Consider the following 12,080-nt stretch of genomic DNA (forward strand, 5'->3'; position numbering starts at 1 on the left):
CCACATCATTGCAAATGGCAAGATTTCATTCCTTCTGATGGCTGCATAATATTCCATTGAATATATATACTACATCTTCTTTATCTATTCATCATCGATGGACATCTTGGCTCTTTACATAGTTTGGCTATTGTGGACATTGCTGCTATAAACATCGGGGTGCACGTACCCTTTCGGATCCCTACTTTTGTATCTTTGGGGTAAATACCCAGTAATGCAATTGCTGGATCGTAGCTCTATTTTCAACTTTTTGAGGAACCTCCATACTGTTTTCCAGAGTGGCTGCACCAGCTTGCATTCCCACCAACAGTGTAGGAGGGTTCCCCTTTCTCTGCATCCCTGCCAACATCTGTCTTTTCCTGACTTGTTAATTGTAGCCATTCTGATTGATGTGAGGTGTTATCTCATTGAGGTTTTAATTTGGATTTCCCTGATGCCGAGCTATGTCGAGCACTTTTTCATGTGTCTGTTGGCCATTTGGATGTCTTCTTTGGAAAAATGTCTGTTCATGTCTTCTGCCCATTTCTTGATTGGATCATTTGTTCTTTGGGTGTTGAGTTTGATAAGTTCTTTACACATTTTGGATATTAGCCCTTTATCTGATATGTCATTTGCAAATATCTTCTCTCATTCTGTTGGTTGTCTTTTGGTTTTGTTGACTGTTTCTTTTGCTGTGCTATGTTATTTTTACTGCTCGGCAGGAGCCTGCTTCTCCCTCTCCCTCTGCCTGCCGCTCCTCCTGCTTGTGCTCTGTGTGTCAAATAAATAAATAAAATCTTAAAAAAATTTTTTTCATGACTAGAAACAAATTTTAAGAAACAATTAAATAGTCAAGTCATTTAAATACTTAGGGCCACCACAAATATGTAAAAAAGGTTGATTCTCCAAGTTAAACAGTTATACTTAAGTTATTTGCATGCACTCACAACAGAATTATTAGATTTGTGCCAAAATGTAAGATCTGAAACAAATAGCTCAGTTGTAAATAGTGTCAGTTGATTTTTTCACTATTAACTTATTCTCAATTATGTATATAGCATATGTATATATATGTACATATACAAATATATACAAATATATGTACATATGTATTTTGTATATATATATGAATATATATGTAGGGGTATATGTACAGAGTATATATGTAGAAGTGCTTCTTCTTTCCATTTCCTTCCCTTCCTGTACACTTTAGTCCTGAAGCCATGGATGGGCAGGGCAGCGCCAGCAAGGAAGGGTGGCCTCCAGAACAGGGTGTGGAGGCCCATGCAGGACAATATGGCATTTACCTAGTAGGGTTGCATGGCAGGGGATATTGGAGCCTGAGACTGCTAATGAGGGCATCCAGACTGAGGGACAATAGACACAGAGTGTCTGAGCATGCTCAGAGTAAGGATGAGTGTTGAGTGTCCTAGCCTGAGCAGTTTGAGAAGGTTGCCTGCTTGCGATGGCTGTCCCACGGAGGGCATGAGAGCACAAAATGATTGAGGTGGGCCCTGTCAGAAGGGTCCAGAAGTTCTGCACAAGGTTTTGCAGTTTAACAGGGTAGGGAGAGTGCCTGCACAGGGTGCTACCAAACACTGGTATTGCAGCCTGAACAGGATGAGAAGGACCTTCACGGGGAAGGGGACAGGTTTACTGAGAAGAAACTGAGAATATGATATTTGAGTAGGTTAAAAATGAATAATAGAGAAAGTCACATGGATTTGGGCAAAAAAGACCAAGATTTTATTTGAATAGTGCAAATAAATTATCTTTGTGTGTTATAGTCTTTTGTTATTTTATGTAGAAAGTATGAAAGTAATAAAACTAATTATAGTTTAAAAATCTAATGGATCATTAATATTATTTTCAAAAGAAAAGTAGTTTTGGCAGCAGGATAGAAATTGGAATGTGGAGGGTATCATTATCTAATACATGAGCAAAATTTTACTCTTACAAAACCAGATGATGCTACCAGGAAATCTTACACGCACTGGTCAGCATTTCTTACACATATGAGAGGAGCTAGGATTTCCACTCCCTGCATAGGTTTAGTGTGTCACCCTGGACATCTGCTAATGTTGAACATCTGTTTTTTGTTTTCATTGAAAGATGTCTCATTTCGACTGCCAAAAGGAGAATGGGGTCATTAGTTATTCAACAGTGTGAAGTTATCCAGCAGATTATCTTTGTATGAGGAATAATAATGTCAGGGAAACCTCAGCCCCTCAGCCACTGCATTTAATCCTAAGGTTTGCTTTACACTGGGAGTCATCACAAGCATGATTCCAAAAGTGATTGCCAAACTATCACAAATCTCCAAATAAAAACAAAAGTAGTTTTATATAGTATCTATCACTGTAAACTGATATTATTTGGAGACTAAAGTAAAAACAAAAGTAACGAAAAAGATACTTATGTGCCTGCTGAATTACCAAGGTCTGAATTATGTTTAGTTAGTTTGTATTCATATATGTTTGCTGAAAATGAATAATCTATGTGACTTACTCTCTATTGCATTGTTTATTTGATTATTTTATTAACTGTGACATGTATTGTCCATCATGTTGAACAACTGGAAACTTACTATTTTATGTGGAAGATCATATTCCAGAAGAGAAATAAGTTGCTGTATATTATGTCTTTAATATTTTTATTATGTGATACAATGTATGAAACCAAATTCATTATCACTTGGATTTTTTTGACTATACATAGGCCATAAGGTACTATTACCGGTTTTGATATGAAGAGCTCATATGTTAAGTGGTGCTCTCTTTTTTTTGCTTAAGAAATCAGTTTTTATATACATGTGTTTGTGTCCTTCTAAGTTATGTAAAATATAATAGATGAGCAATCATGTCCTTCTAAAATGTAAAAATATCCTTTTGCACTTGATAACTAGAAGCTTTCTGGAAGACTCTTAGTAAGAGAATTGTTGGCTTTTAATTTTTATGTACATTTTCTATAAACATTCAACATAAATGTAGACCTGTATTCACTCATTGTGTTCATAATTTGAATTTGAAAACAATAAAAACAAAAATGATGATATACGCAGAAGAAATGGAATAATAATTTCAGTGTGACATAGCAACACAGAGATCATGTTGAGCAAGTCTTTATTTAAAAAATGCAGAAACCATTCTAATTTCATCCCTCTGTTTCTTTGTTGTTTTCTATTTTATAAAATGGGAGTGTTATGAAGATACAAGAATACCTGGAAATTCTGTGTGTGAATTTATATAAATATAATTAAGTTATTTATGTATTTGATAATTATCCATTATAAGCTACCAATAGAATTTTATTTCCAAACCCTGTTTGTCCTTGAAGATCTGACTCTGTATTCATATCTGATGCTTGGCTCAAACAAGTTATCGCATCTCTTTTTGCCATGTGCCTGTTTAACACCTAGGCCTTTGTTTTCTAGCTGCCACAGTTATACATGTTCAAGCTTTGCTTTGATTTTAAATCTAGTAGTTTGAATCACAGTACAGAATACTAAATAACTAAAAAAGTATTGGCTCATTTAATCAATCGAATCTTATTTTCTTATAGGACGATGTCAAAAATGAATATTTGCAAAGGGAACAAAAAAAAGAATGGAAAAATTTCAAGGTACAGCACTATATATTGCAACAAAATATATAGAATAACTAATCATTCTTTCTTATAGTAACCTGTATTAAATTAGTGATAACTTTTTCAGAGAGGATGACTATTAGGGAAAATAATTATAATAAATTGATGTTAAAGAAAACAGTTCTACTGAAAAAATATTGTTTAATTCTTTGTAGCTTAAATAATTAGGCAATAATTGAATGATTAAATTAAAATTATTGTTTAATTCTTTATAGCTTAGTACTGTCTTGTAAGAAACATGTAAAATAAATTTGTAGTAATTCCATTTTTTTCCAAATTTAGAAGGAAGATTATGCATTAAGTACCTACTCTGTGCTAAACAATTTATATATGCTGTATCATTTAACTCTTTAACTACAGTTTTTCTTATTTTATGGCAGAGGAATCTAAGGACTGTGGAGATTAAGGAACTTGTTCAAATGACAAAGATAGTTAGTATAACTGCCAGTAATACAACTTGGGATTGCCCAATTCCAGAAGCAATGAGTTATTTTTAATTTTATGGTTTTTTCTGTGAGAGCTATAGCATGAAGTTGGCAAGTGAGGATAAAACTATCTTTATTTTGTAATATATATGCCAAAGGAAAAATTAGTGACTATGGTGATTTTCACACTGCTACGGAATTAATCTAATTTTTTGGCACATGAAAATTTGACTCCCAGAATCATTATAATTATTATCACCATCATCATCACCACTATCCCCACCATCACTTATCCAACAGTGGGTGAAACCCTTTAAATATCTCATTTGTGTACCTCTTTAAGTGAATTTAAAAACAAAAAAGAAATAGCTCTGGAGACTGTGGGACAGCTAAGACACATAGTCTCCAATATATGAAGAAAATTTTAAAACACAGCATAAGGAAATAAGACAATGCCTCATCTTTTAAGGTAACAACCTCTCTTTATTTTTCTGGCTAACATGATAGATTAATCTGGTATGAGACACTGCATAATTAATAGAAAGTAAAAATAACAGGCAGAAATTTTAAATAGGGCATTTTATTTTTAAAAAACTCTTAATGCTGTATAATTTAATCTCTTTTTTTAAACTTATTTTACTTAAATTCAATTAGTTAACATATAGTGTATCATTAGTTTCAGATACAGAGTTCAGTAATTCATTAGTTGCATATAACACCCAGTGCTCATTACATCCCGTGCCCTCCTTAATGCCCATCACCCAGTTACCCCATCCCCTGTAATTCAATCGCTTTAACTACAGTTATTGTTTTTTCTTATTTTATGGAAATAAATAAATAGAAAAAAGGGTAAAGGTCTTTAAGCAGCTCAATCTTAGGCTCTGGATTTAGGACACCGTAGGTAAGCAGTGCACAGCTACTACATGACTTTAAGCCCAATATGTATTTCTCCTTTATGTTGTAGGCATGTATGGTAGGGTAGGAACACTGACCCATTTAGTAAGAAGTATGTCAGAAAAACTTTCCAAATATTTATTTCTATTAAGAGAAGAATAGTGAAGCCAAGAGTGGGATGAATTCCCACATCAAAACACTACTTCCCATAGCCATCTCCAATGATGAAGGCTTTGGCAGAGTGACAGTTTGCTCTTGCTTTGAAAAATTCCTGTGTTCTTGATAAGCTAGTTCTTACGAGTTTGGTCATATTCTTGTCAGTTTGTGAGCACTAACTTAGCTCCCACCGGGATTTGCATTGCTCCAAGTATTATAATTTACTAAAGATTAGGTATTTTTTCTTTTAAGTTCAGGTTCTTTCCAAAATAAAATCTGATCATTTCTTTAACACTATACACAAAAATAAATAAATAAATATTTAATACTTTCCCATTATTCCCTTAAGAAATCCAAATCTGGGGATGCCTGAGTGACTCAGTCACTTAAGCGTCTGCCTTTGGCTCAGGTCATGATCCCAGAGTCCTGGGATCAAGTCCCGCGTTGGGCTCCGTGCTCTGTGGGGAGCCTGCTTCTCCCTCTGCCCCTGCCTGCCTCTTCCCCTGCTTGTGTTCTCTCTCTGACAAATAAATAAAGCTGGTGCAGCCACTCTGGAAAACAGTATGGAGGTTCCTCAAAAAGTTGAAAATAGAGCTACCATACGACCCAGCAATTGCACTACTGGGTATTTACCCCAGAGATACAAATGAGTGATCTGAAGGGGTATGTGCACCCCGATGTTTATAACAGCAGTGATTAACATAACATAATAAAATTTTTAAAAAATCTTAAAAAAAAATACAAATCTGTTTAAAAATTTGCATGTGATTTTTTAAGAACTTTGCCCCTATCAAAATCTCCTACCCTAGAGAATTTCTTTCAATTCCCTAAAAGGCCATTCTCTGTATTGTCTGAAACACCTTCACCCTTACTGATTTGTAACTGATTATTGTCAGTTTCACTACTAGATTGTAGTTTCAAGAAGAGTGAGATAATGACAAGCATAGTGCCTATTACCTGATGAGAACTCATTAATTATAAAGAATGAATGAATGACAAACATACGAGACATGCTTTTACTGCTGAAATAGCCTAGAATAAAGATGCCATAACTTTGTTGATGTCTTCCGAAATCTGTGAAGGAGGAATCCTTGGAAAATCTGGGAGCTCAAGGCCCTTCATCCCTGCTGTCAGACTTTCACCACATATTTAGAAAATGATTCATGAACTTCTAGCTGGATGTATAAGACTCTCATATTTATTAAAGTTATTGTAGGAACAATTTATCCACAGAGCAATGCACAGAGTTATATCTGATGTTTGTTGCTCTTGTCCCAAGTCCTAAAATTTAGATTATTTGCCAACTGTGCAAATGTATCTGCCACAGGAATTCTTGTTAAAAATGCCCTGTTACCTATCACTTGATTATTGTTCTTATCAGGATGTCTGTTCTAGAGCCAAGGAGTTGTTGTGGAACTCAACCTTGATTTCCTTTCTTCCTGTAATGTATATATCAAGGAATATTGAAACACCTAAGCATTTTTTTTTAATTTCACGACAGTGAACACATCAGATTTCATAGTCTATAGGCATTATACATACACTAACAAGAAGAGATTGTGAGCTTTCATGTTCATGCTTTCTAGCCTAGCAGCCTTAAGCAGTATGGGTGTTCTATAGATATTTTCCCATTGAGTCATAAAAACTGGAACTAAAAACAAATTGGAAGTGTATGGAATGTGTTAATCAAGGTTTAACAAACTACTCCGCTCCCCCCAAACAAAACCGACCAAACCAAAAACATTTGACTTGTAGTATTTGCCAGTTATCATGGTGTAAATATCCCCATCATTGCCAGTTTCAAGCCCCCAGTGTGATGTCACTCTAAGTACAGTTGGGAGAGATGCACACAATTGGCCCTCTGGGAACTGGCCCCAGAACACAAGTGGTTCTTGATGTCTGTGAGATTATGCATTTACACAAACCTGATTTAACTAGGCCCTGGCTTTTAATTTTCAACTTACAGAGAATAATGGAAGTAATGAGGAAATAGGGAGCCATTCCACCAAAACTGGTTGGAGGGCTGGAATCAGGAGGGATGAGATAGCCCCTTAACACTATAATGGAAGATTAAGTAAAAAGTAAAAATTTGAGGGGAAATAATCATTTTTCGGTATGAACTAACAATAACCAAACAAAAAAAATTCTGGATTCGCCATATATTCTTTCTGGTTCTAAGTTAACTTTTTAATGAAAAATGTTTGGAATCAATTCTTATTTATATTGTTCATTTTGACAATATATCCCAGGCAGCCATGCCACCTGATCTCCCTGCAATTCGTGTCTATAGTCAAACCTCTTCGCTATTTGAACTCCTAGAACAAACATTCAACTTTTTGTGCTTAATTTTCCTTCCCAGGGTTTTTTCCTTCAGACCATTCTATTCAGTTTAGCTTTCTTACTCTTCCAGCACAAATTCTATTGTGGCTTTGTTCTTTGCATTTCCCCCTTGCTCCTCTTACCCAAATTGAGATCCTAGTAGTCCCTCAGTCACAACACCCATCACTCTCAATTGAACATTCCTGATTGCCCCTAGCTCCCATTGGTAGTCTTTTTTTATGGTCTGTAATTTACAATTAAATACTTGGCTATATACTGAACTATTATTTGCTAAATGTTTTGTACATGTGTCTCCTTCTCTCTTTTAAAGTATATATTAAGGTACTTGCAAATAAATACTGTGCAAAACAGAATAGTATTGAAAACATAGGGAAACTTAATAAATAATGTTAACTGAAATGTAGAACTGGAAAGAGTAGTTTGACAAATAAATGCCTTTCTAATGCCTTTATCAGATTTTACTTTCATACCCTAAGATACTTTAATCCCTTTAATAGTTTTAACCAAAAATGATATTAAATAATAGTTGCAGTCTATATATTTCATTCAAATTTATTCTCAGAATAGGGATTTTTTTGTTTTTGGTGTTTAGTTAATCTAATCATTTGGAATAAAATAATTTTATTTTTGTACTTCTATTTTTTGTAGTTTCAAGTTTTTATTTAAATTCCAGTTAGTTAACATATGGAATAAAATAATTTTAAAAAGTTGCAAATCAGAGTGGAATTGTGAGTCAGAGTAGAAGTCCATTTTAACATAAAAAAATAACTGAAGCAAATAGAAACACTACAAAAAATTTAAATGAAAATCACATTTCAAAATATCTGAAGTAGTCACTCCATATTAATTTTCAAATTGTATTTAAAAATTTTTAATGTTAATACTCAATAGGTTAGAGAAAAATCCAAATTATGGACTCAGCTCTGGTCTATAATTATAATTTTCATGGGTTAAATGGTTTTATGAAGTTTGCAAAAGGGGTCCAATGGTCAGAGATTGATTTTAATGGACATATTAAAAGGTTAATGGTATTTGTTAGTTTTTAATGTTTATTTTAATTAGTCTTTATACCTCAGCATCTTGAATTAATCTAAGAATATTAACTGCTTATTACTTTCAAGAAGAGCAAAACTGACACAATATACTGCATATCTCCAAATTGTGCTGAAAAAGCACAACTCTTAAAAAAAACAAAAAATAACTCCACTAAAATACTCACAAAGAAAACAAAACAAAAAATTCTTACTCACTTAGGTTATAGCCAATATAAGTTATTTCTTCTCCTTAAGTCCAGAGCCAGAAACACATAATTCTATGGGGCAAAAAAAACCCCAATTTTAAGTAAATGTAAATGTCCAAATGTGCTATTTTTTATTATTGACACATGTTTAAATCAGCATTCATACCAGTTCTTTGGCCCTAATATCATGCCTCTACTATATCCCTTCAAGTGAAATTAAACACCACTTAGTCATCTCTTCTCTAGGCTATTTGATTAGTTCCCTCAGTTCCCCTTATAAATTCTATTTTCCTTTTTTAAGATTGTTTTGTTGCTCTCTTTTGGACCCTCAATGATTAACATAAGACCACAAATTAAATTTCACTTCTTATGCCTAAGTTTCTATGTACCAAATTATTATATTAATTGACCAGATGCTCCAGGCTAGTCTTCATGAAATGGAATACATTATTGAGAAGTGAAAATCTTTTTCTCATTATAACAACTATTGGTTGGTTGATCTTTTTGTTCTAAAATTCATATTTGCTTATTCTTCCCATTGAGATTAATAGGACAAGAAATATTAATTATTAATCTGTAACATGTATCTATAGCTTTTAAATGGAGACCTCAAGCTATTTTTTATTTTTATTTTTTTTGCATCTCTCTCACTCTCATTTCTCTTTGAGAACATTGTCTCATTATTTGAAATTCTCCTTCTGTTTATCTTGTCTAGATTTTAAGCTCCTTGAAGGTAAGGTCTCTTGTTTACAGATATATGTCCAGAACTAAGTACAGACATGACACATAGATAGGCCTTTAGTAAGCATTAGTTAAATGATGAAAATGAATGAATATCTGGATAACTCAAATGACTCACTATCTCTTGAAATGTAAAAAAAAAAAGAAAAAAATTCATACAATTTGTTAATATTTATTGAGCACTACTCTGTGACTGGCTAAGTAATCAGGGTAAACATAAATGAAATCATCTCTGCTTTTGTGGACCTTCTGGACCTCTAATGGAAGATACAAAAATTACAGAAACAAAGACACAAATAAGTATACGCATAATATTGTAAGAAGTTTTCTAAAGGATGCTGTAAAGGAAAAAAAAGATTGGCATGCAAGATAAGATAGGTTTATTTAACAGTTTTTCCTTTAATTTATCTGAATTTGCTTTACTATCTTGTTTAAGACTAAGCCAAAATCCTTAGTTATATAGTTATATTGAGATAATTTGTGATTTTTGATGCCATTCTGTTTAGCACTTTTGATCATCCTTATTTCTTTTTTAATTTGTCTGTATGAGTATACATATATATCAGGCTCAATAAATTTTTTAACCATTAATTTTTTAACCATATGACTTCTACCTGTAGAAAAATAATCATAGATCTCAGATTCATCTATTTTTCTATCATATTAAAACATCTTTCAATTCTGGGGTGCCTTGGTGGCTCAGTCAGTTAAACGACAGACTTGATTTTGGCTCAGGTGTCGATCTCAAGGTTGTATTTGAGCTCTGCACTGGGCTCCATGCATGGAGGCTACTTAAAAAAACAAAAAGTCTTTCAATTCAATACTTTAAGATTTATTTACCAAGGGCTAACTATATATGAAATACCTTTCTAGTTTTAATTGTTCCTTTGCTATTTATGTTAATTTTGTGCAATATACATAGTAATGTCTTATCTTGTACACATACAGTTTTGTAATTTTTTCTTTAGTGTAAAACCTCAGGAAATATCCATGACGCTTAATATAAAGATATATATATTTCTTCAGACCAACTATAATTCAAAAGTTGCTTAAAACAGCAGCTAATGATATAGCATCTCTCTAAATTATACATAGGCCAATTGCAAATATTATATTCAAACGCTTAGTGTCCATTTATCAGTGGTAGGAGAATGGAGGTTCAGCGATGAAATTCAGGACAGCAGGGCAGAACAGCTAAATCAGTTACAGTTAGAGAGGCACTTCATATAAAATGGAGAGCATATCATTATCACAAGTCTTGGAGAGAGAAGCCGGGTTATCAAGCCCCAGTAGAAAAAAAAAAAAGGTTTAATGTCCATGTAGGAAGACAATATTTTGGCATTTCTTGTTTGGTTGGTTGTTTTTTTATTTAGAAATCCAAGCCAAACATAGAGTAGGAGGGAAAAATGGACAGATGATATTATATATATGTATGTTACATACAATATAATTGTAATTGTATATTATATACATATATGTATGTACGATATATATTGTATATACATGTATATGTATATATAATATACACCTGTATATATATGTATGTATGTATATGGAGGATTCTGCATGGGGAAGGCTAAGCCAGGCCACAAATGAATTCTCCTGTTAGGCACAACTTGCGGTTTAGAATTCAAGGTGTCCTTCAAGCAAAGAATAGGAAAGGAGTTTGGTCTCTGAGACACACAATAATTTCTCAGGTACCAGAAGAGACAAGTAGGTCCACAAAATACCACCAACAGAGTGTTTACATCAACAACAAAAGGACTTTCTCATCTCATCCTCATGGTGTACTGAGATACCCATGTAACCAATAAAAGGCACAAGGTTTGTAGGTACCACTTTACAAAATCAGGATTATGTTTGGCCTGGTAATTACAGCAGGAGACAAAGTCTGCTGGGTAGACTTTAAATTTCTAATAATTTTTTTTGTTTCGACCTTACTGAGGTATAATTGACACACTAAAATTTAAGATATTTAAAGTGTATGTCGCAGTGATTTGATATGTTTACATTGTGAAACAATTCTCCTATCTAGTTAATTTTACCATACCTATCCCCTCACATATTTATCTTCTGGTGTGTGTGAGAGAGAACGTTTAAACTCTATTCTTTTAGAATTTTTGTATAATTTCAATTCTACAATACAGTGTTGTCAACTATAGTCATCATGTTATACATTCATCCTCAGAAATTATTCATCTTATAGCTAAAAGTTTGTACCCTTTTACCAAACTGTCCCTCTTTGTCCTACCCCCCAGCTAACCACTTTTCTACTATCTATTTCTATCAGTTTGATTTTTTTAGATTTCACATATAAGTAATGTCATACAGGATTTGTCTTTCTCTGTCTGACTTATCTCACCTCACTTAATGCCCTCAAGGTCCATCCATGTTGTCACAAATGGCAGGACTTCCTTCTCTCTCATGGCTGAAGGATATTCCATTATATATACATACCACATCTTCTTTATACATTTATTTGTTGGTGGATGATTAAGTTGTTTCCACATCTTGGCTATTATGAAAAATACAGACGTAAACATAGGAGTGCATATATCCCTTTGATATCTTGTTTTCATTTCCTTTGGATATTTACCCAGAAGTGGGGTTGCCAATCATGTGGTAGTTCTGTTCTTAATTTTCTGAGGAACCTCTATATT

The sequence above is a fragment of the Leptonychotes weddellii genome, chromosome 4 (genome assembly GCF_054177405.1).
Source record: "Leptonychotes weddellii isolate Sample4059 chromosome 4, ASM5417740v2, whole genome shotgun sequence".
NCBI classification, from domain to species: Eukaryota; Metazoa; Chordata; class Mammalia; order Carnivora; family Phocidae; genus Leptonychotes; species Leptonychotes weddellii.